The 25,360-nt window shown below is 40.6% G+C and overlaps 1 protein-coding gene across 3 annotated transcripts in view; it reads right to left on the bottom strand.

Moving 5' to 3' along the window:
• Positions 1–25,360, bottom strand: part of LOC149319336 (gamma-aminobutyric acid receptor subunit gamma-3-like) — a 490,924-nt gene that overhangs the window by 153,314 nt on the left and 312,250 nt on the right. The window lies entirely within an intron of this gene.

The following is a 25,360-nucleotide window of genomic DNA, read 5'->3' as shown; positions in this document are numbered from 1 at the left end:
TTTCAGAAGAACAAAACATGGTTTTAGACATTTTTCATTACTTGCTAATTTTCACCATGTACATTTTTACATTCTCCAACAAAGTTCTCATAAGAAGGGATAATAAAGTTCTTCCCATCCTTTCAATTAATAATTAAAGATTAAAATATCTGAAAGGAGGCAACGTTTAGACAGCATTCTTTAAGCTTAAGCCCTTGAAGATGGTAGGGAAAATATTGATTGTTAACTGTCTTACTTAATAACACTTTGGTACCATCTTTCACCAAGAGTGCACTTAAGCCTTTTTCTAATACCCTCCCTGAAGCCAGAAACCATTTATACAACTGGTTTGTGCAATCTTCTACAAAGAGTTTCACAACAAATTTTGAAAAAAATCACTTGATGCATGCAAAAAATGGCCTGATGTACAAAAACATCCTGCCACACTGCACTGTTGGGAGCTGCTTGAATACTGCTTTTAAATCTCACAAACCTTACTGATTGCTACATTGGCCAGAAAAGGAACAAGGTGCCCAGCAATGGTAGGTCAAAGCTTGGGGGGAGGGGGTTGTTGAAGGCTTTCACAGCTGGCATCCATAGTTTTATGTGGGTTTTTCGAGTTATGAGGCCATGTTCTAGAAGAGTTTATTTCATTTGCACGGGCTGGTTCTTGATTTTGGTGTTTTTCACAGCTGGTAGCCAAACTTTGTTTACCTTTATTTACTTTGTTTCTTCTTTCTTGTTGAAGTTGACTATGTGTTTATGGATTTCAATGGCTTCTCTGTGCAATCTGACCTGATAGTTATTGCCATGGTCCAGAATGTCAGTGTTTTCAAACAGCATTTTATGCCCAGGATGGTTTATGATGGGTTCTGCTACTGCTGATTTTTCTGGCTGACCCAGTCTGCAGTGGCTCTCATGTTCCTTGATTCATGTTTGAACAATGCTTTGGTGGTCTCTATGTGGACTTGTCCTCAGTTGCACGATATGCAGTAAACTCCTGCGGCCATGAGAGGGTCTCTTCTGTCCTTCGCTGAGCGCAGCATTTGCTGGATTTTCTTAATTGGTTTTTACACCACTTGGAGGTTGTGTTTCCTCACCAGTTTCCCTGTTCCATCTATGACTCCTTTGAAGTATGGTAAAAACATCTTCCCTTTGGGTGGTTGTTTGTCTTCACTCCTATGGGTTTTTCTGGGTCTGGCAGCCCTTCTGATGTCTGAACTGGAGTAACCATTAGCCCATAGAGCCCAGTCTATGGGAAAGAATATACACCACCTGCAAAGAACAGGTGAACACAGACAAGGAGCTGCTATCACTCCACCTCAGCATCAATCAAAAGATGAACACCCAAGACTGAGATAAAATTGACAGCCTTACCTACAGAAAAATGGAAAAAGATATGGCCGACCACACTGAAAGACAGAAACAAAAATTCAACAAATGCTGAAACCCTTTCTGGACATGTGATGAACCATCATCAATCTCATACAGTGGCAACTTATGAAAAAGAAAACATCCATCCTGGCCAAAGGAGGCAACTTGGTGGTTACTACCACCAGAATCCCAGTTGAGGACATCATAGCCTAGGTTGAATTTGTCCTCCACCATCTCCCAGAGGAGGAACTGGAAGAGATAAGAGGAGAAACAGAAAGAATTCTGCACAAGGCAAAACCACTATCCAGCAGCATAACCAAAAAAGAAAGAAATGTCATCAAGGACCTCAATTCAGACCCAGAAATCATAATTTTTCCAGCAGACAAAATCATCAGGAAAACAAACAGCTCAGTCAAAAACTCCTCAATTCCGCCAACCACATGCCAAAGTTTATGCAAATCTGAGGCTCTCCCACCAAGATTGTATGGACTTCCCAAGATCCACAAGGATTCCTTTCCACTCCGATCCATAGTGAGCATCACTGAATCCCCCACATATGACCTGGTGAAGTTTCTGACCACACAATTACAAACCCATATAGAGCAAACCTCCCATTACATCAAGGACTCAGCTCACTTCATTTAAAAAAAACCAACAATCTTGAACTCAAACCCAGATACATACTAAACAGATTTGATGTGGTCTCTCTTTTCACCAAAGTCCCCATAATGGACATCATGACACTCATCTGACACATTTTTCTGAAAGGAATCACAACCTAGTTCAAACATTGCCTCACCACAAGCTACTTCCGATGGGACAATGGATTCTATGGGAGGAGAGATGGGGTAGCCATGGGAAGCCTTCTGAGCCCAATGATAGCAAACTTTTACATGGAACACTTTTACATGGAACCAGCAAATCCTGGAAACATCACCAAAGAAGCTCACAACATGGTTCTGATATGTGGATGACACTTTCACCATCTGGAGCCATGGAGAAGAAGATCTGACTGTGTTTTTGAACCATCTGACCAACATACACCCAAACATCTAATAGCCTCCAGAATGCTCCTGGAAGCTGGGATAAACCTGGGCTGTATTTGGGTGGCAAATTGAACAACAAAAACTTTCTGGTAATGTCAGGATGCAGCCCAAACTGAAATTTAAACCAGGAGAGGTAAGCCAAATTAATAAACCAAGTGATAATCTCTCTCTCTCTCTCTCTCTTTAATTTGGCATGTGTAACTCCTATCCCCTCCACACTACAAGAGTAATGCTGAGGTTAGCTCTATTATACTTCAATTTTATAAGTTGGCTCACAATATTTGGTCATTAAGAAGGTAGACCCTCAGGGAAACAGAAATGGCCATGAGGATTGTATAATGAAATTGTTCTAATAAAGCTTCATTGAAAGCAATAACAGAGCCAGAAATGGCCAGAAGTAAAACAAGATGTGAAAAGAGAACACTTTGGACCAAAAAGGCTTCAGTGGACATCTTATGAAAGATGCTGAAAATAATGAGAAATAATTTTAACAATGCCAGTTTTCAGTTTTAGATATGAACACAGTATATGAAGGATAATAATACTTCCCTTGATCTAGTCACTATATTTCTATTGATGCAGCCTAAAATCACATTAGTCTTTTAAGCTGCTGCACTGCACTGTTGACTCATGTTCAACTTGTGGTCTACTTGGACTCCCAGATCCCTTTCACACGTAATCTTGTTAAGTCAGGTGTCACCTATCCTATATCTGTGCATTTCATTTTTCTGCCCTAAGTGCAGTACCTTACATGTTTCCATGTTGAAATTCATTTTGTTAGCTTTGGCGCAGCTTCCTAGTCTATTCAGGTCATTTTGAATTTTGATTCCCCCCCCCCCCCCGGGGTATTAGCTACTCCTTTTAACTTGGTGTCATCTGCAAATTTGATAAGTATGCCCCCAATTCTGTCATCCAAGTCATTGATAAATATGTTGAATAAAACTGGCCCCAGGACAGAACCATGTGGGACCCCACTGGTTACTTCTCTCCAGGATGAAAAGGAGCCATTGTTGAGCACCCTTTGGGTTCAGCCAGTCAACCAATTACAAATCCATGTGACAGTTACTTTGTCTAGCCCACATTTTACAAGCTTGTTTGCAAGAATGTTATGGGGAACCTTGTCAAAGACCTTACTGAAATCAAGATATACTATATCCACAGCATTCCCTTCATCTACCATGCTGGTAATTTAAACAAAAAAGAGATCAGATTTGTCTGGCATGACTTGTTTCTCTGAAACCCAGAAATATGTCTGTAACTAAGTAGTTGCTATTATGTTGAGTATGCATTCACTATGCATTGTGGTGGGGCCTCCATGAGAGAAATTTTTTTCACATAATGGGAAATATAGTTCACATGGAATTTAACAATTCCATCTGACTATCAGGGTCTTGAGAGTCACAACTCCTGCAAATGTCAATGCTTAGGGCAGATGAATCTAAGAATGTGTGTCTGTGTGTCTATCTATCTATATATTTCATATTGATAAATAGTTTTTCTGCCCATTAATGCTCACAAAGTAAGGACTTTATCGCACTGCCTTTCCTCCCAATCTAGATGCAGGATGTAAACTTAAATAGGTGGATTTTATCATATATACCTGTATCTGGGCAGCAGGGATTGTCTACCTACTGCCCGGGCATGGGTGTGTGTGATAAAATCCACCTATTTAAGTTTACATACTGTGTCTAGAGCAGGAGGAAAGGTGGTGTGACAAAGTTCTAAGGTACAATCAAACTTCAATTTGAAAAGAGAACACCAAAGAAAAATTAGTCTTTAACAACATACAAAAAGCAATATTAAATGACAAAATCATGTTTTAAGCATCCACTTCATCCCAAAAAAGTGATTCACAGAGTAGAAATGGGATAACAAAGATAGAATATTGATTTGAAACTGTGTTTCTTTCAAGCTGAAGAATAAAGGAACCAAGTAGTCCTGCATCTAATGAAGTGGGTTTATATCCATGAAAATTCATGAGAAAATAAAAACCAATTAGACTTAAAAGACTTAAAGGTGCTGCCAAGTTTCTTTTCCTCCTCCTCCTTCCCTCCTCCTTTCTATCCAGTTCAGTGTTGTTGTTGTTGTTGCTGTTGTGCACCTTCAAGTCATTTCTGACTTATGGTGACCCGAAAGTAAACCTATCACTAGGTTTTCTTAGGAAGCTTCTTCAGAGGGGGTTTGCCATTTGCCATCTTCTGAGGCTGAGAGAGTGCAACTTGCCCAATGTCACTCGTAGGTTTCAATGACTGAGCGTCGATTTGAACCCTGGTCTCCCAGGGTCCTAGTTCACCCCTCAAATGGCTGGACAGTGCTTGCCCTTAGTGTTTTTTTAATTAATCCCAAAATGAATATACACTCATATGTAATGAGATACACACAGAGATACATGTTTTTGGAGTCAATCCTTCTGCTTTCAGAATTAGAATGGCAGAAATAGTTCAGCATTTCCCCCCATTGTATTGTCCCTCTCATACTTGAAAAAGGGAAGGACACTTTTCTGTATCCCATCATATTCATAATGGTGAAAATCCTCCCATTCCTCCTACACTCTCCACTGTAAAAGCTGTCTTATATCCCTAATGTCCTTGGAAAGATAGCATATTAGTCTCCCATGACAAACTCCTTTCTGAGTCAGCAAGAGCCACTGTAAGCTAATAAATGATGCAAGGAATGAGAGGCATCTGGGTCTGAAAAACAAATACTAATATGACACTATTTGAGGAAGCAACAGGAAATAAATGAGATGACAACATTCTTGGTTAAAATAAATTAAACTATAATTCTTTCACTGTGAGAGAAAGTAACTGAAATCAGGGTGAAGGAAAAAAAGGACAGCAAACAATTTAAGAACCATCAGTTGATATGGTAGGAGCAAGGAAACGCAGGAAGATCACATTGAAATGGTAACTGCTAAAATTTCATATATTCAAATAATTGAATAAGACTGATGAAAAAAAGACTTTTCCCACATATAGTGTGTTGTGCTTCCGCTAGATATACAGTTTGCAAAATTCCAATTTATGTCAGTGGAGGAAGAACTAGATTAAAACAGAACAGAATCAAACAGGAAAATCTGAAATCAGGAAAAACAAAATCTTAAGTCCCAAAAGGTTTAGGTGTAAGTTGGTGCAAATGGTATCTTGTTCTATGGGCAGGCCTTGTTCTTGTTTTTAACCTTATTGTTTCAAACTGGATTATAGTTGAGCAGAAAATGCTTGGTTATTACTTTGGTAGATCTACAAACTTGTCTCTTTTTTGAGGTGTATTTTTATAAGTCTCAAAGTTCTTCTCCAAGCCTGACTAGATTTTTTCCCCCTGAAAAGGCTAGAAGTCAGTTTCAAATTTATTTAAAAACCTATTATGCCACATCCTGACTTTTTGTTCTTTCATTATTTTTTTAAAAAATATTTATTTACTGCTTTTACACGTCCCTTGAGGTGATTCACATAACGTAAACATGATCAAATATCATCACCATCATCATGTTTATTCATTATGTGAACATAAAATAATGTTTTGAAATGCAAAAATAGTATAATATATATATATTAAAAAATCTTTATTGCTCTTCAAAAGCAAGTAATAACAATGTAAACATTTGCTAGAGTCCTGCATGACCTGTTATGAAACTTTATGTATAGCTAACTACATAGCAGAGGTGCTAAGAAACCAATTTACTGAATTGTGAAAATGAGTAATGGGACACTAACAAGAATGCCTAAGGAGCATTGAGACCAATGCATATTTGGCACAATATACATCAGTGTGTGATGCACACCAATGTGTGATGCACAGTGCCTTATGTTCAATGGTGAGCAATACACATCAATATGCATATAGTAATGTAACAGCAGCCCTCTCCTGGTTATGGATGTTATGTCACTGTACAATTCTAATTCCCACAGATATACTTATAAAAACAGGAGGCCCCAATAGGATTCTGCTGATTATCCTTGCAAACTACCTTGATCAAGTTTCAATTAATTCAATCAAAATATCAAAATATATACAACAGTTTGATTTAATTGGGGATGCAGCCATCTAAGTGGAAAGTGGAGTCCTCAACCCCACTCTACATTCTTGATATGGTACACCTGGGAGCCTAAACTATAAAGAGAGGCACAAGGGGACACTGGGAAAAAGGAATGCATGGAAACTGGGGGTCCCCCTTGCATGGTCTGAGGTACCTTCCAGGTGCGTAAACAGCCTTTTGGGATCCAAGTAAATATGTCATCAATATAGATATTATAATCAAATCAATGAGGAAATGTCTGGTCTTTACCTTGTCTGAAACATTTCCCAAGAATTCAAAATGTCAGGACCAGGTGGGCAGGGACGTAGCCAGGATTTTGGGAAAGGGGGGGGGGGGAGGTCCAGACTAAATGCCACCATTATAATGGGGCTTGGGTTTGTGTCGCAGCAGCGGGCACCATTCATTGTATTTAACGGAAGGGAGGTCTGGACCCCCCCCCCCCCCGGCTACATCCCTGAGGCGGGGCTTGGATTATAAGAACTATAAAGTCACTTCCATTTATACAATGAAGCTTTCCCATTTCTTCCTTCCTGCTGCAGCTCCTCATATACTTCCAAACCACTGCTGATGTCTGAAGGAATTGTGGCTGCTGGTGTTGGGGAGAAATCAGTTAAACCTATACCCTTGAGTTATTGACTTCCATTATGCAAAGAATTTTAAGAGTCAAGATGATATTCTAAGTTTAATCCTTTGATTATGTCAGTTTATGACTAATACAACCTTTGGTGTACATCATGCCCTATAAAACAATCTATGGTACAATATGATTTGATGGAACTGAACTGAGAGTCATTTAGGGATTAAGATAATCTTTTTCACCTGCCAAGAACAGTGGGCTTCTCTTCAAAAGGAGCCTTTCAGTTATCAATAAAGGAATAAACTTACAGTATTTGCAAAAGGTCTTACTCTGTGAGTTTTGTTGTTTTTTACAGTAGTTTACAGCTTTCTTTATCTCTTTTGCTTGAAAAGATTTTTGTACATTTCTCTTTGATCCCTCAAGATATGATGCAGAATTAAGAAAAAGTATGCAAGTTCATGGCCAGCATCCAGTTACTGATATATGTAAGCTGAACTGCATCTTCTACATGTGTATGTCTTTTTTCTGATCATTGCACAGATTGGTATTCTTTTCCACCTTCTACCAACCAAAGGCTCACACTTTTGCTGTGATAGTCCCCATCCTCACTCTGGTTGATGTAGAGCACAGAGGATTAGTGAAGAAACTGGATATGCCCCATCGCCAGATGCAGAACGATGACATCATTAACTCAGACTGCAGTAAATCTGTGTGGAAGATGTTAATGGTCTGCATCAGGCTATAGCACATAGCCTGATGGTTCTTCATTCCCCTCCCCCTCAGATCTCCATAAACCAAAGAATAACTGTTTGAGATCTATCGCAGCAAAACTATAAATCTTGAGAGTGGTGAGTGGGGAAATATAGCAGAATTCCACTTCCAGAACTTTTATTATATGCTGGGCAGTTTAAGATATCAGCCTAAAGACTTGTCTCCTTCTGTAAGAAATGAGAAACTGCCAAATGTTTCTCGGTCAGATAGTTTGATATTTTCTGTCAGTCTCAAGAGATTTTTCACATATGGAAGAAGTATTTTCGTGCAACTAGTGTAAACTGAACAAGTTGTGTAACTAAACTACAATGTGTGTGTATGTGCCTTCAAGTTGTCTATCGACTCATGACATCCCCATGACTTTCATAGGTTTTTTTTTAATTTGGTAAGGAATACTCACACATGGGAGTCCTGGTCGTGCACTGGTTAAATGCCTGTACTGCAAGCCACAAGGCTGTGAGTTCGAGTCCAGGGGCTCCAAGGTCCACTCAGCCTTGCATCCTTCCATAAGTCACTAAAAGGAGTAGCTAGTTTGTTGGGGGCAATTAGCTTACACATTGTAATCTGCTTAGGGAGTGTTAGTTCACTGATAAGTGGTATGGAAATGGACTTGCTATTGCTATACTCAGATGTGGTTTTGCCAGTTCCTTCCTCTGAAATATGATGTAAAGCACCTGGTATTAATTGGCAGTCTCCCATCCAAGTGCTAACCAGAGTTGATCATGCTGATCACATGGGATTTGATGCTTTTAGGGTATTTTGGCTGAAACTACAATATCCACTTTTAAAAAGAAAAAAAGATACTAATTTTGTGCAGAGATATTTTGTTCAAATGGCAGAAATATCAACAGAAGGTTGTTTTGTTCTCCTGCTGAGGCAAGAAGTTGTGTAGGGGTTGACAAAGGCATAACACGTTGTCTCAATTGTCAAGACAGTCTATTTCATCACAAATGAGTAATTTAGCAAGATGTTTTCCCACTTTAATTCACAATGGATCCTTTTTCATTACTCTCCTGTGAATTTTAATGAAAACAGATTAGAGAATTTAAGTTAATAAATACACTATTTGTTGTTTCTTATATCATCCTAAAAGTCCTGTAGAAGCTCTTAGCCTGCAGAAGAAAAGGTTAAGAGGTAATATGATAGTTATGTTTAAATATTTGAAAGGATGTGGTATTAAAGATGGAGCAAGCTTGTTTTCTGCTGCTCCAGAAACTGGAACATGAAGCAATGCATTTGAACTACAGGAAAAGAAATTTCATCTAAACATTAGGAAGAACGCCATAAAATCATAGAATCATAGAGTTGGAAGAGACCACAAGGGCCATCCAGTCCAACCCCCCTGCCATGCAAGAATATACAATAAAAGCACCCCTGACAGATGGCCATCTAGCCTCTGTTTAAAGACCTCCAAAGAAGAAGACTCCACCACACTCCAAGGGAGTGTGTTCCACTGTGCAACAGCTTTTACTGTCAGGATGTTCCTCCTAATGTTGAGGTAGAATATCTTTTCCTGTAGTTTGAATCCATTGCTCCAGTCCTATTCTCTGGAGCAGCAGAAAACAAGCTTGCTCCATCCTGAATATGACATCGCTTCAAATGTTTAAACAGGGCTATTATATCACCTCTTAGCCTTCTCTTCTCCAGGCTAAATATACTCAGCTCCCTAAGTTGTTTCTCATAGGGTATGGTTTCCAAGCCTTTCACCATTTTCATCTCTTGTGGATACATTCCCACTTGTGGATACATTCCCACTTTGAATTGTGGTGCCCAGAACTGGACACAATATTCCAGGCGAGGCTTGATCAAAGCAGAATAGAGTGGCACTTGGTCCAGACCAGAGGTCCCCAAAATGTGCTCTTTAAGGGATTTTGGACATCAGCTCCCAGAATCCCAGACTATTGGCCAATGTGGCTGAGGCTTGTGGGAGCTGAAGTCCAAAATCTCTGAAAGGGCACAGTTTGGGGACCACTGGTCTAAGACACTATACTTTTATTGATACAGCCTAGAATTGCATTGGCTTTTTTAGCTGCTGCATCACACTGTTATATCCTGATGAGAGCTGTTTGGCAGTGGAAAAGAGCTGCCTTGGACTATGCTGGAATCTGCTTCTTTGGAGCTGTTTAAACAAAGGCTGGATGGCCATCGGTTGGGAGCACTTTGATTGTGAGTTCCTGCATGGCAGGGGTTGGACTTTGTGGCCCTTGAGGTCTCTTCTATGCTTCTGTGACATCAATGGTTAAATTGCCTAGGTTGACCCCTTAGTCTAGATTCTGCAATTGCCTTGTCAAATATAAACTGCCATCCCCACAGAATGATTATAGAGCAGCAGTTAGCAGTTAGCACTTGGATGTGGGACTGCCAATGAATGTCACATGCTATTGGCTAGATTTCAAAGGAACTGGCAAAAGTAGCTCTGAGTATTCCTTGCCTAAGAAAACTCTATGAAATCCATGGGGTTGCCATAAGTCAACAGGCGACTTGAAAGAACATACAGAGCTACATACATAGGACAATCATTAAAGATGTTTGGTAATACAGATTAAATCCAAAATGCAGGGTGAAATCCTCTATCCAAAAGCTTAATTAAGTAAGAAAAGAATTAGCTTTTTGAAGTAGGTGTTTGGGAGGTTCTTCTGCAGGTGTTGTCACCCATAGTGGCCTGATAGGCACCTACCAGGAAAAGAGCTTTCTCCTACTTCCCTCCCCATGTATATGGATTCTCCCTTTCTATGGAGAAGAACCTGTCACCCTCGGTAAAATATTCATTTTTCAACCAGGCTCTTCAGCTTTAGTTTACAGTTTTCATTTTCAGTTTTTGCTCCTGTTTTTTTTTTTTAAAGATATAATTATTTTAACATTCTGATGTTGGAATTGGCTGTCTTATTTTAGTTGTTTTTGTCAGTATTTGTACTGACTTTAAACAAAATGGTTGTCAATTGTCTCAAGGGCATTTACCAGTTGGCCAGTATCTAAATCTAATAAACACATTCACAAACCAATAAATATATTTGGCTGAGATCCAAGACAAGAATGCAATGCATAATGATCCAAATGTGCAGCTCCATGCTCTCCCTTGCCAGGTAGCTGTGAGGTCTTTGTACTTTTGTATTGTTCTGAGGCAGTGTAACATGGTATTTTTTTTTAATTTAGTAGTTAACATGGAAAATTGCTTAATTTTATTAAAATATAATAATTTATTGTATCTTTAGCTCATCTGTTTTGTTCTTGTCCTGTCAGCTACCTTGCGTCCCATTACTGAGAGAAAGGCTGGTACAAATAAAATAATAAAGTAAATAAGGCTTTTAAAACACCATGGAAGGGTTAAGTGGTGAAATTTTAACTCTTTCCCTGCCATGGCTTGGCAAAAAATCTCCTAAAGAATGGCTGCCGGAATCACCCGGCAGCCGCATTGCTGCTGGCAGGAGCGCTGGCGATTTGGGCCTTGGTGTGCCCAGAATGCATTGTGGGGTGGCCGAGGCTCCTGACTGGCTGCGGGCGGGGCCGGAGATGGAACTTCAGGGGGTGGCCATTCTAGCCGTCCGGAGGGCTTCTCTATGGTCGCTCCTTCTGGTCCTCCGAGGCAGCTGATTGGTGCTGCCTTGAGGGGGAGGAGCGACCTAGCTTGGCCCCACCCTGGACTTGGCCTATATAAGGCCATGCTGCATGGAGTCCGGGGCCTTTCGCGATCAGCTACCCACCCTCCCACCCTTGGGGTGGTGTTACTGTCACAACCAGGGGCAGCAACATAGGCCAGGATCTGGGGTGGATGGTCTCCAGGGCTGCGGAGCACTGGAGAAGGAGTCCTTAGGGACCTGGGTACGCTGAGTGGTTATGTATGGCCATTGCGGGGGCCATTACGTTTTACGCGGCCCAGTGACTAGGAGCTGGTGGAAATATGGACAATCGGCTGGTTGCTATCCGGTGGTCCATAGCTCCTTGGTCTTCCCGACGGCAGGCCTGGTGCAGGCCTTGGGTATCGAGCAACCGGGGTGTTGGTCGATTTTGCCAGATCCTGACCTCATGCTATGGGCCAACCCTATGCTGTTTTATTGCTGCTTGCAATTAATAAAGTTGTGGCCATTTCTCCAAGATATGCTTCTGTGATTATTGTGGCAGTGCCCCTACAAGGCAAGTGGCTGTTTGCATTTCAAAGAAAGCTCCTGTTGGCACCAATGAATAAATGAAATCCCCAGAAATCATTACAAGCCTTAGGGTAGAGACATGCCAATGATCTAAAGAGATGAGAAAAGAGAGTTATCATCCCTTACATTTTATTGTATTATCTTCAGTACTTCTCCAGTACTTCTTAAATATCTGTAAACATCACACTTGACTTGTTTTGTAGCAACACTTGGAGAAACCTGATCTTGCCTTGATCACTCTTAAAAAGGGCATTAAAAGCATGATTCATGTTGCTACACTGCTGATTTCTTTCAGAAATAAATACAATTCTGTAAATGCATTTGCCTCAAGGTGATCAAACAGCATTTTCATTTCCCTTCTAATTCATCTGAGAATTCTAAGAAATTTCAAGTGGGGATTGATCTTTTCTGCAACACCACTAATCACACAGAAAAGACTAATAATCTTCAACGATGGATTTCTATTCGTCCATGTCACAAAGCGGGGAGTGTATTTCATGAATATTTCCTGAAGGGTTAAGAAATGCTTTTGTATATGCTTTAATTATCTTTACAGGTCACCACAAATTATTCTAAAACATGGCAAAATAACCAAATCTTATAGGATGCATTCTATTAGCTCTGCAGAAGGAACTTAAGACAAAAATGTGTCAAAAACTGTGGTGCATGATTGAGAATAATGATTAACATTAGAATAAACAAGTGAAATTAAAACAGGAAGCTGGATTCTGGAATGGGAAATGCATTTCTTTCCTTTCTATGCTCAGAGACATATTGCACATTTTATTATTCCCAGGTCCTTATTGATGGACAACTAGTGTTAGATATGTGGCTAGAGAACTGACTCCTATGCAAGATCCTTTAATTGCTCCTATATGAGTGAATGCAAGTGAGAGATAAATGTTCTCTCACCCCCTTGGGGGTTTTGTGTGGGCATTTTGATCTGATTTTTTTCTTAAATGAAAATAGAGCTTTTGTGTATGTACAGTGTGACATGCAAGAGGTGCAGTCCTCCAAAGTCCCATGGAGGGCCAATGCATGCTGCCCCCCCCCCCAATTCCTGTTAGCTCCCAACTTCTCTGGCTTAGACAATCTATGTAAACTGGAACTCTGCACAAATGATTTGAAAATTGTCCTAAAATATACCACACACATCTCTTGCTATGCATACTTGCCTTTTGCCAGCTCTGGATGCATCCAGACTGATTAAAAAGACTGGAAAGCCATAGATTTTGTCCTGGCTATTTTCAATTTTACTTTGGAAATCCATACTCATTTTGTTTGTTGTTGTTGTTGTATGCCTTCAAGTCATTTCTGACTTATGTGGTTTTCTTGGATTTTATCGCACAGCAAATCATGTTCAAAATGGCCCTGTTCCGTCCCCCGGTGCCAAGCTGTCCCCATTCAGTGTTGAGGTGCGTCAAAGTTTCAGGTCAGAAGACTTCCGGCTGAGGAAAATGACACACCTCAGCATGTGCCTATAAGGGGGAGGGGGAGAATGTGTGTGATAAGCTTCTTGCACAAGTTCATCCAGTGCATTTACATGGCCAATGTTGGATTTGAGCCCTGGTCTCCAAAGTCAAAATCCAGTGCTGATCATGCTGGCTCCTAGAATAATTTGTCAGCTCCTGGTACAGAGATGTTTTATCCTAGTTCCCCAGGTTGTTTTATTTTAACCCAGTATGAAGTTGGAAAGAAGAGTAACAAAATCTGGGACTTTCAATCAGTCTGTTTTAATCATTTAACATATCTGAAATCTTACTCTCTATCTCCCCCCCACTTCCCCCTGGGGATCTTACATTCATTTATGATCCTCTGTGATTCCCAAAGTGGGAAGTACACCCTCCTGGGAGCGGTGGAAGGATCCTGGGGGGGGGGGGCAGAAAGGTAGCAAGGGGGCAGTAGGGAGTTGGTGAGGGGAAAATGGGACAGCAGGAGAGCCTTCAGTCGAAGTATGGGCGTGCAGGAAAGACAAGGGGAACCAGCAGTCTTTAGGACCATGGTGGGGATGAAGATTACATTAAACTTCTTTTCAGAGTTCCCAGAAAGCCACCATACAGCATCACTAATCATTTTGTGTGGTGGTGTCTCCTGCTCTTTGCCTGCTCACGTGAGTTACTCTCTTACTGGCATCTTTCGCTAGTAGTGGCAATTGGGAAAGTTGTGAGAGGCTTAGACCCAGGGCATCACTTCTGTCACTCAGAGTGGCACCATTTTGGAAGAGACTGGAGCAAAGTGTTAGAACACATGGTGGTGGGGGAGAAGTGGCAAAAGGGAGCTTTCAAATTTAGGACCTTCCTTAAGCTTTGTGAGCTTTTGTCATGCCCAGACAAATTGGGGACTCTGAGGATAAGAGGCTGAGCCAAAGCCTCCACTAGGACCTGACCCTGAAGCTGAAGTTGAGCCTGAGCCTGGCCCTAGTTCTGCTCTGCCAGATCTAGCAGAGCCTGTGGCCTCCCAGCAGCAGAACCTTCAGGTATGGATGAAGGACAAGCAGAAGAAACCAGCCAGTGACAAGCAGAATGGGAGGACCTCTGGCATTCAAGGAGGCTTTATGAAAAATGCCAAGGGAATCAACACTAACTGGATTCTTGTGGCTAGGGAATTTAAACAGGTGCAGGACACCAGCCTCGGTGTCAGAGATTTTCTGAGCTTCCTTGCAAAAGCATACTTGATCCTGACCTCCCTTGTTTCCTGGCTGGAAACCCTGCTCCTTGGATTGCTGGTTGCCTTGTCTCGCTGGACTTCTTGACCTTGGATTTGCCTACATGTCTTGTCACTCTCTGGAACCCTGGACTTCAGATCTCTGACAACTCTCTTGGTTTGTGTTCTTGGACTCTTTTGCTTGCTTTGCTGGGCTGCATTAAGTTTTGGACATTGTTTAGTGCTGGGTGTTGCTTTCAGCCTTCTTTGCTGGGACTTGCCTAGCAGGTTGGAATTGTGCTGCTTCTCCTACTTTTTTTCATCAGAAAGGCTGAGAGAAGAGGTAGCAGAAGAAACCTTTTTTTTTTTTTTTTGTGAGAGAGTGGACACTTGAAGCTGTGTGGGGAAGACACGTCTCTGGGGAAGGCGTATCTGTGCTCAATTCTTGGGAAGAGTCTTTTGTCTTGGAGCAGCTCCTAAAGTTAAAATCTCACCCTTTCTGGCCCACACGATCTTCAGTCCAGCACATATGGCCTCTGTAAACCCTCTACATGCACACCAGCTGTACCTTTCTTTTCCCCAATGAAAGACTAAGAGTTCCTCCTCTCTGGGGAGAAGCTTCTCCCTTGCAGCTAGTCACCCTCAGAACAGCAACTGAGCAACTGCCTGATCAGCAACCAAGAGGCCTCTTGCCTTCATTGGCCTTTGTTGCAAGACTGGCATGGATCACTGCTCAGCCAGCTGCTCTGTTGCTGCTCCCTAGATGACAGGGCACAATGAGAGCAGCAGCTGAGCAGCCAATCAAACAGCAACCAAGTAGGCTCTCGCCTTTGCCAGCCTTAGCTGCAAGAACCTTCTTGATTACTGCTCAGCCAGCTGATTGGTTACTCCTCCCAAGGTGACTGGGTGCAAAGGGAACAGTAGCTAAGATTGGTCAAGAGAGCCAAGGAAGGAATATGAAATGATTATATCTGGATGGCACTGTTTAAATTGTGGATCCTTTGGCATTTGTGGGAGGAGGTGATGCACTCATAAGTAAGCACTTTTTGGATGAGGGGGATAGATCCAGGCTTGGTTTTTTTTAGGTTGTGGGGTTCATGCTCTGGGTGAGAAGACTATGCATCCAGCCTGTGTGACCAGATCTGTGTGACCGGAAAGGAGGACAAGACACCATGAAATGTAGGTCACTGAAGAAAAATGTAAGACATTGCCAAATAAAAGCCACAAATTAAACATAAACTCATTTCATATGGTTTATTTACAGCTATATTATATGGACAGAATTTTATTATGTGTGCAACCATAATTTTCTGATGAACTTATCTTTGTTAAAATACCTTCTTGGCATGCAATATACTTATAGAACTCAGAGCAAAAAAAAAAAAAAAAAAGCTTAAAATTGTACTTTACTAGCAACAAACCCTGGACTGAATCTATGTTTAAATTATTACTTTGATTTGTAGTTATCCCATTTGCTCACTCATCCCTTCTGCTGCTTCTTCAACCTCAAAACCCTCTCTTGTTGCCATTGATCTGCTTCAGCATCCTAGATCCTCCCTTCCTTTCCACACTTCCTTCAGAAACACACACACAAAACCACCATATGGCCAGCAACAATCTTCTCACTCTTTCCCCTCTCCCCATATGCTGGGATCAAGTTAATGCCAAAACTAACAGGTCCTTTGCAGCAGTGGCAGCAGTAATAAATCACAAGGACAGGTTTTATGGCAAATAATAGAGGACATTTTGGAATTCCTCCTGGACTCCCAGACAGGAGGTTGAAAAGTAGAAAATGTCCAGGAAAAGGAGAATGTCTGTTCACTCTGCCTGGGGCTAGCCTGGGCCATATCAATTTTTTCTTAGTCACAATTCCCACAGTGGCAGGACAAGTTGAAAAGCCAGCTGTATAGACTTTGTTTTAATCTGCATCTCAGCAGATGAGAGCATTCGAAGTAAAATCATATTCTGGAACTTCACACTGGATTTGCTATAAGAGATTCCAAGGTGGCTGGTGCTAATTAGATCAAGCTAATGCCAAACAGTCTGATTTGCTTGGCACAAATTAAGTTTAAGAGAAATCTCAGTAATACCAGCAGAGGTGTCAGACACATCAAAAAGAAGAAAGAATTTTAAAGAAGAGTTACCAACAACTTTTGCCTGGAGTGAAATTTGAGTAAAATTTCAAATGCCCTGTTGAAATGGAACATCTGTATACATCTCAAGAATTCCAATCAGAGAATTGTATCAGGTTGTGTTACTTCAAGGATTCCCCCCCCCCCCTTCAACCTAGCTTGTGGGTCCAGCTGTAACAACTCAGTTGCATGCTTTATATTGAACACTTGGAGTAATTCTTTGCCTTGGTGTTGTCTATCCCAATTAATATGCATTAATCAGCAACAATCCCAAAAAGCAATTAAGGAGAGATGCTGACACTTGGGAGTGTTTGTCTACAGTGTGGCATCCTGTTCAATTAGTACAATGTCAGCTATGGGACGAGGATTTGATTTTCATCATTATGATGGAATAAGAAGAAGTGTGGAGATTAAAAAGTAATTTAGACTCCAGAGAGGAGAAGTGCCTCCAAGAAAAAAAGGCAAACTTTTTTTAAAAAACAAAACCAAACAAAACCTAGTAAGCAAATAAGAGCATCAAACAACATGAACCAAGCCTTGGGCCACACAAACAATCCAAAATGCAGGGAAACAATGATGTGTCAGCTGTCAACTATATGGTAGCATATAGTGCCATCGGCCTGCCATATGCAAGCAGAGGTTTTGAAACTCTCAATCATTTCAAAATAAAGTTAATGAGCTAGAAAAATGGCCTGATAGCTTTGAAAAAAGAATCTAATGACATCAAAAGCTACTTAATTACAATGCTATTAGTGTATTTTCCAATCATTGTGCATTGTTCCCATCATCTATACTCCTCATTGCAGTGCTTTCAATTTTCCTGATGTCAAATTTAACACAATGCTCTTTAGGAAAATAATATATTGGTACTGACTGGGCAAATAATATGTTTGCATTTCTTTCTTTTTAGAATGTTAGAATCAGTTTACACTCTCTCGTCTCGCCTACCAAAATAGCTCTGCATGAGGCTGGGTGTGTGTGCATCCCACCGACTAATATACATACTGCTATATGTAACTAGGATAGCTTCATGTGCCTATTTATAATTATTTTAAGAGTGATTGGAGAAAGGAAAGGGAAAATAGCAGAAAAATTTCAGAGCATTTGCTATGACAAATTAACAGCAATCTGAAACTAGTTACTATATGTATTTAGTAGCTGAAGTGTACTATCCAGATCTGTACCAAAGTGGTCCTGTCCTTCCCCAATTTTTATTTCAGGAATCTTTCCTGCAATACCTTAGAGAGCCCACTCTACTTCACTGCTCTTTTTTATCTGTCAGATTTTTTTCTGCTCTTTGGGATGCCCGCTTCTATCTACTAGATGAATTTTATTTTCATTTTCTAATCCTTATTTCCCCCAAGTAGTCTATGGAGATTTCCAGTCACCTCTTTTTTTAAACCTCTGATATCTTATCAATCAAGCCTCTTCCATTTCTTGCCTTTTAAAAATCTCTAGAATCTTAGAAGCAGTGCCTTAGCCACTTGCTGTTTTCCCACCTTGCCTTATGAATCTTAGCAACAGAGAGCTTCAGAGAGCCTTCTCCTGTTTTCCAGCCCTTAAAAACATTTATTTTGAGTTGTAATGTGGCTCTAGACCTGCATGGAGCAAGTGATGCAAAGGAGGGGATACCTTTGATGGCCTCCATGGAGAAGAGGCCAATAATATTTTGATCAGATGCAAGGCACCATGATGCTATGTGCTGGGGAGGAACAGAGCCAAAGGATTTTTAATATCTATTTGCCCCCTTTGCAGCTTCCTCAGATCTTTACAGCCCACTCTCCTGCCTCCAGTGCAATGTGAGCATAGGTGGTTGCTTTGGAGCCGGGTAAGAATTTTCTCCCTTTTGCCTGTTTTTGTTTGTTTTTGTTTTATTTTGCCTACTCAGGGCTCATTCTCACATTTAAACCAATTTGCGATTCGCCTTTGCTCCGTGTTATTGAATCGGTTCCAAAAGGTCCGTAGTTTCTACTATGAAAGTGGATCTTTTCATTACTCCCTTGAGATCGCTTCTTTTTTTTAGAATGACTGTCATTCCCACTAGTTTGTGCCACTTCAAAGTGCATGTCAATCATCTATGTGTCATCGATGATGCAAGGAAGGAGGGAGAAGGGAGGCCTAGGAGGACTATATATTTTTTTAAAAATAAAAAATGACAGAACATGCAATCCACTGATTTTACAGCTACTTGCCTCACTAAGCTACAGTCGGTCCGATCACCTGGCATGCCTCCCAAGTAATTGTAAGTAGTTGCAAATACAATGGATCACATATTCCGTCATTTTTTTTATAAAAAGAAAATATATGCTCATGCCTCATAGGTCACACCACAAGCACAAAGGCAGCGATGAGAGTTTGGGGGGGGGGGGGAGAGGAGGAATGGCTGATTTCCCAAAAACTGAAGAGGGATGGTAAGAACCCCTCTGCCAAAGTCCCTCCCCTCCAGAATGATGCAAGTTAGATCCCTCATTCCCCCTTGTTGAACATGCTTATTCTTTTCAAAAGAACAAGCAAACAACTAGTGTCAGGAAAGAGTTGGGGTTGTTGTTGTTGTTGTTGTTTTGCATTTTCCTCACTTTATAGATTCATAAAATCATAGAGTTTGGAAGAGACTACAAGCACCATCCAGTCCAACCCCTGACATGCAGGAACTCCCAATCAAAGCATATCTGACAGATGGTCATCCAGCCTCTGCTTAAAGACCGCCAAGGAAGGAGACTCCACTACACTCCAAGGGAGTGTGTTCCACTGTTGAACAGCCCTTACTATCAGGAAGTTCTTCCTAATGTTGAGGTGGAATCTCTTTTCCAGTACCTTGCATCCATTGTTCCAGGTCCTGTTCTCTGGAGCAGCAGACTTCATCATGACTGAAGCCAATCTCAGTAGGATCGAAACCAGTTTCAAGTGGGAATGAAATCCGTATAACCCAATCAGCAATTCACTTTAAATCATAGTGGGAATTAGCCCTCACACTATCAGGGCACTTTGAGTGATGTCTTTGAACTGGCAGGTAGTGGGTGGAGATAAAGAGTTTCGGTGATCACTTTGCACCTGTTTGGTGCAGAACAGGGCTCTGGAACTTCTTCTTTAGGGCCAGCAACTTGGAGGGTGGAGAAATGGTGTGGGATAATGAGCAGATGTGTGGCAAGGATAGATGAGTTACCAATGACCAGGGTCATTCTTGAGGAAATCCATAACTTGGTACAGAGGGGAAAAAAGGAGGGATCAGATCCCAGAAAATAATATGTTTTGAATAGCTGACAAAGAGAGTGAAGGCTTTTGTAATGGGTGATTTTTTTTTAAGTATAAGTACAGTGGACCCTTGTTATCCGCTGGGGTTTGGTTCCAGAAACGAAATCCGTGTATGCTCAAATCCCATTAAATACAAAGTGGTGTCCCTTATATAACATGGAAAAATCAACGTTTGATACTTAAATTTATACTTTTTTTGAATATTTTGAAGCCATAGATGCTTGAATGTGTATAAAAAGCCCGTGTATAAGGAGGGCCAACTGTATACTGCTTTTATGTAGGCAGCCTTTTTGAAAACATGGCAGGGTGGCTTTTATATGGGATATGTTTTAGATTATTTTTTAAAACTTTTGTATGTTTTCAATCTTAAATTTATATTGTTTTAACTGGTTATTTTAATTTTTTCTTTAAAAAATTAAAGTGTTTATCTTGTGAGTCACCTTGAGTACCTTGAGAAAGGCGATATAAAAATGAATGAATGAATGAATAAATAAATAAATAAAATACTGGTGTAACTGGGGGAAATTACTCAGTCCTGACAACAGTAATGCACTGTGATTTACTCTGCTTGCTGAATAAATATTTTCTGAATCTACTGAAGGCTTGTGTTCCTGAGGTGGAGTTAACCTGCACATTATATTACCCTTGAGTTGAACCTGGTGTTTTACCTTCTAATCAAGTCCTGTGACTTGGACAGGTGCCTTAGGATTGCCTTCCAGCAGTTGGGCAAAGATGGAGCAACGCAGCTACTAGGGGCTCAGAAGTTTTGCCCAGGGGAAGGCTGTGGAGGAAGAAAAGGGTAATACCTCCCTCAGCTGATCCTGTGCTAAGGCTGCATCTGCACTGCAGAAATAATCTGGTTTAACTCCACTTTAACTGCCATGGCTCAATTACAATTCCCAGTGTCCCATAGCATAGAGCCATGACAGTTAAAGTGGGGTCAAACTGGGTTATTTCTGCAGTGCGGATGCAGCCTAAGTTTCTCTCCCCTCTTGTTCCTTTTCTGATTCAGTGCAATTTAAATTAGGTTTTAGACTAAATAAAGTGGTCCTTGTTCAACCCAGTTCTCTGGTCTCATTATTCTATGGTTAGTAATAGCTTGTATTTGTTTCTAAAAAGCCCTGCATTGGGACTTTGTGGCTTGAAACTGGCCACTGCTATCAAAAACATTTTGTCAAATTTTGAGATATCTATCATGATGTGGCTGCCCGACTTTTGTTTCTGTTGAGCTCCGTGCTTAGAAATTCAACTTGAAACCTGGCAATCAGCTTGGACAACAAGAAACACTCTCCTCAATTCTGAGATATCTAGCATGAGGTTTTGATGGATTATAGCTGCCAGAGAAAGACAGACATTCTCTATTGTTATTATGGAAATCTGCACTTATGAATCTTGGTGAATCTTGGGGTTCTGCTCCAATTGAAGAAAAACATTGCCTCCTGCAGTCTAACTCGGACAAAAAGCCATTAGCAATGCAAGCGGAGCCCAGCCAGGAATCAGATACATCTCAGCCAGTTTCCAGTCATGTCCCTTAAGCATCTTTCAAACAGCAACAGCTGAGCCCTGGCTTTCTATGTTGTGCCATACCTAGAGATTGTTTCCTTATGCCCACCTGGTTTCTCATTCTCATCCAAATGTGGCCTCTTCCCTGGATGAAGATTCTGTTAATTTTAAATGTCAAAATCTACCATTTGCTGTTGTTCTTTGTTTTCTGCCTTTTAAATAAATCCTTTACAATACAACACTAAAACTACAGAAATTAAGAAAAGAAGAAAAGTAAGCAGAGACAAAAGAAGAAAGAATGAACAACTTTCAATCTTCCTTCTGGTGGTTATATGTAAGTTTTTCATTCCTTTCTCTTTAACATTAAACAAGTATCTTTCTTTCAACTCTTTCTAGTTATCAAAACCCAATGCCACCAAGTCATTTTCTTTTTTATTACAAAAATTCAAGGGTCCGGTGTTTAGGAATTATTCCTAAAAATATATACTTAAACAAATTATCAATGTGAAGTTGAAGGCTTTCATGGCTAGTAGCCATAGTTTTTTAATGGGTTTTTGGGGCTATATGGCTAGGTTCCAGATGAATTTATTCCTGATGTTTCACCTGCATCTGTGGCTGGCATCTTCAGAGAATGGTCACATACTCAAAGGAGTCACAGACAGAATAGGGAAACTGATGATGAAGCACAGCCTCCAAATGATCTACAGACTGACCAAGAAAATCCAGCAAATGCTGCCTTTAGCAAAGGACAGGAGAGCCCCTCTTACAGCCGTAGGAGTTTACTGCATACTGTGCGGCTGTGGACAAGTCTACACAGGAACCATCAAATGCAATGTTCAAATGTGAATCAGGGAACATGAGAGACACTGTAGACTGCACCAGCCAGAAAAATCAGCAGTAGCAGAACATGTTATAAACCACCCAGGGCATAAAATGCTATTTGAAAACACTGAAATTCTGGACCATGGCAACAACTATCAGGTCAGAATATACAGGGAAGCCATTGAAATCCACAAACACCTGGACAACTTCAACAGGAAATTAGAAACCCTGAAAGTAAAGTTTGGCTACCAGTCCTGAAAAACACCAAAAGCAAGACTCACCACATGCCAATGAACATCACCCAGGATCAGAGGGTTTTCCCAGCAGACAATGGATCACTAAATACATAGACTCAAATCCTCCTCACATATCTTCACACCCTGAGACCTTGCCATTCACCAACAGACCAACACACAGATTGACATGTAAATCATTTCCTCTCAACCAAGGGTCACACAGTATATATACCCCACACACCTCTATCCCACCATTCTCTGAAGATGCCAGCTACAGATGCAGGTGAAACATTGGGAATAAATTATTCGAGAATGCGTCCACATAGCCTGAAAATCCCTCAGAAAACTATGGATGCTGGCTGTAAAATCCTTTGAATTCACATTTAAATCTATAGTATGCTCACTACTGAAACACTATGTACCATTCTGTTCACCACACTATGAGTGTAATCTTTGGATAATTTTGTTGCAGAAGGAAGCAAGGAGAAATTTTTAGCAATTGTCTTTGTGATACAAGAAAAGGTTTGAAAAACTGATGTTTTCTTTCTTTTTTATTATAATAAATTATATAACATATGTTCTTAATGTTCTTGAAACCAAGATGAAAAATAATTTGGAATGTATAATAATTTTTAAAAATAAATAAATGGGGAAACCCCCTGATTAATAAAACAGATAAAAATCATAATTGTGTTGATCATGCAGTCACTATGATTATGGGTGCACCTATACTGTAGAAATAATGCAGTTTGACACCACTTTAAGATCCACCCAAGTGCTGGTGCCTTTCAAAATTACAAATCCCAGGATTCTGTAGGATGGAACCATGACAGTTAAAGTGGTTTCAAACTGCATTATTTCTACAGTGAATAAATCTTGCCAAGAGAACCTCATGATAGGTTTGCTTTATGGTCACCATAAGTCAGAAATGACTTGAAGGCTCACAAGAACAACAATATGAACCCCCCCCCCCCCAAGTATATTAAAATTATTTTACAGACATTGAGGTTAAGCATAATGCATTAAAATAGAAAGAATAACTTATTAATATATGAATGCATCTTTTTTTGGCCTACATTATGCACAACAAGGACTGCCAAATTTGGCATCATCCCCACATCCTAAAGCACCAAGGGTAACTACCTCCTCAGAATATGAAGAATAGAAACAAAAAAATTACAGAAGGAAAGAAATATTGGTCTGGACAGACAGTCTGACTTAGTATTGGGCAGTTTCCTGTGTAAGCATTTGCTTTTTATGTTCTGAAGCCTACTGAAGTCAATAACATTCTTCAAATGTCACTAGACACCATTAACAAAAAGTGCCCAAGGAATCATGTATTACTGGCTGTGCTCCTTAAAATGTTTTAAACATAGTTCCATCTCAGTAGACCTGCGTTTTAGTCTCCTTTACTTCACATAAATCTAAATGCATCATTTGCACCATAATCACAGTAATTTGGAGAATTTTCTTTATAGTAGTGATGCTGACATTGAGCAGTGAAAGTCACTGTAAATATATCAAGAGCGTTCACAGTGGAAACTTGACACTTTTAAATTGCAATGTTCCCGACACAAAGGAAAGTTCATCTTTCCCAACTAAAGGGTGATAATGAAAAATCTGACTCTCTGCCAGAATGGTTCTACACATTTCTGTCAAATGGACAGCAAGGCAAAATATGACTACAGTCGCTTTTGTATTGTGCAGTCTGACAAATCAATGCTTTTTATTTTAATTATTGGATGTTCAGCATAATGTTGATAAAAAGTTGTCATAATGAAAGGCAGCTTTTACAAAAAGAAATGTTTGAGAAGTCTCTGTAATTACTGCTTGGACTGAAAGTGTGATTTTTTTAAAGGTAGGCATTATGTTTTGCAAGAAGGCTATACAATAATAATTTCCATTCCTCTGTTTACATCTCCTGTAACCATGTGTTCATTTGTGCTTTCTGATCTATATTTCCATTCATATTAGAGTACATTCTCCAAATGTGTTCTCCTAATGCCTTGTTCCATTGAGTTTAATCTGGTGGAAGCTTGCACATAATAATATTTATAATAATAATAATATTTATTTGTATACTGCCCTCTGGCAAACCAATCCGGGCGGTTGACAACAGTAAAATATAAAATACAACAATTAAAAACACTTTATCCCTCCCCCCCTTAAGACAGTATTAAACAGTATAACATATTAAAAACACAATATCAAGCATAAAAACAACAATTAAAAACTAAAACCCCTGATATCCCTCTGTTGATCCTCAACCATCACTAAGATGGGGCCACGGGAGGAATGAGGGAATCAGGGAACCTGGGCTGGGATGGTTAATCTGGAAAGGCCTGCCGGAAGAGATCCGTCTTGACAGCTTTTTTAAAGCTGTCTAATGATGTCAACTGACGGATCTCATCTGGCAGGTCGTTCCAGAGTTTGGGGGCGACAGCAGAGAATGCCCTCTGGGAGGTCGCCACAAGCCTAGATTTTAGAGGCTGCAGTAAGTTCTTCCCAGAGGACCGGAGAGCGCAGGGAGGATTGTACGGGAGGAGGCGGTCCCTGAGATAGCTTGGACCCAAGCCATTTAGGGCTTTAAAAGTGATAACCAACACCTTGTACTGGGCCCGGAAGCTGATAGGCAGCCAGTGGAGGGACCTCAAAACCGGAGTAATGTGGTCCCTCCTAGATGTTCCTGAGACAAGCCTGGCTGCCATGTTTTGAACCAGCTGTAATTTCCAAGTCAAGCACAGGGGTAGCCCCATGTAGAGCGCATTACAGAAGTCAAGGCGTGAGGTTACCAGCGTGTGCACAACCGTCTCGAGATCCCTTACTTCCAGAAAAGGGCGCAGC

The sequence above is a fragment of the Sceloporus occidentalis genome, unplaced genomic scaffold, assembly GCF_023333645.1.
Source record: "Sceloporus occidentalis isolate IW3139 unplaced genomic scaffold, rSceOcc1.0.p SCAF_2, whole genome shotgun sequence".
Taxonomy (NCBI): domain Eukaryota; kingdom Metazoa; phylum Chordata; class Lepidosauria; order Squamata; family Phrynosomatidae; genus Sceloporus; species Sceloporus occidentalis.
This window is presented reverse-complemented; position numbering and strand designations above follow the sequence as displayed.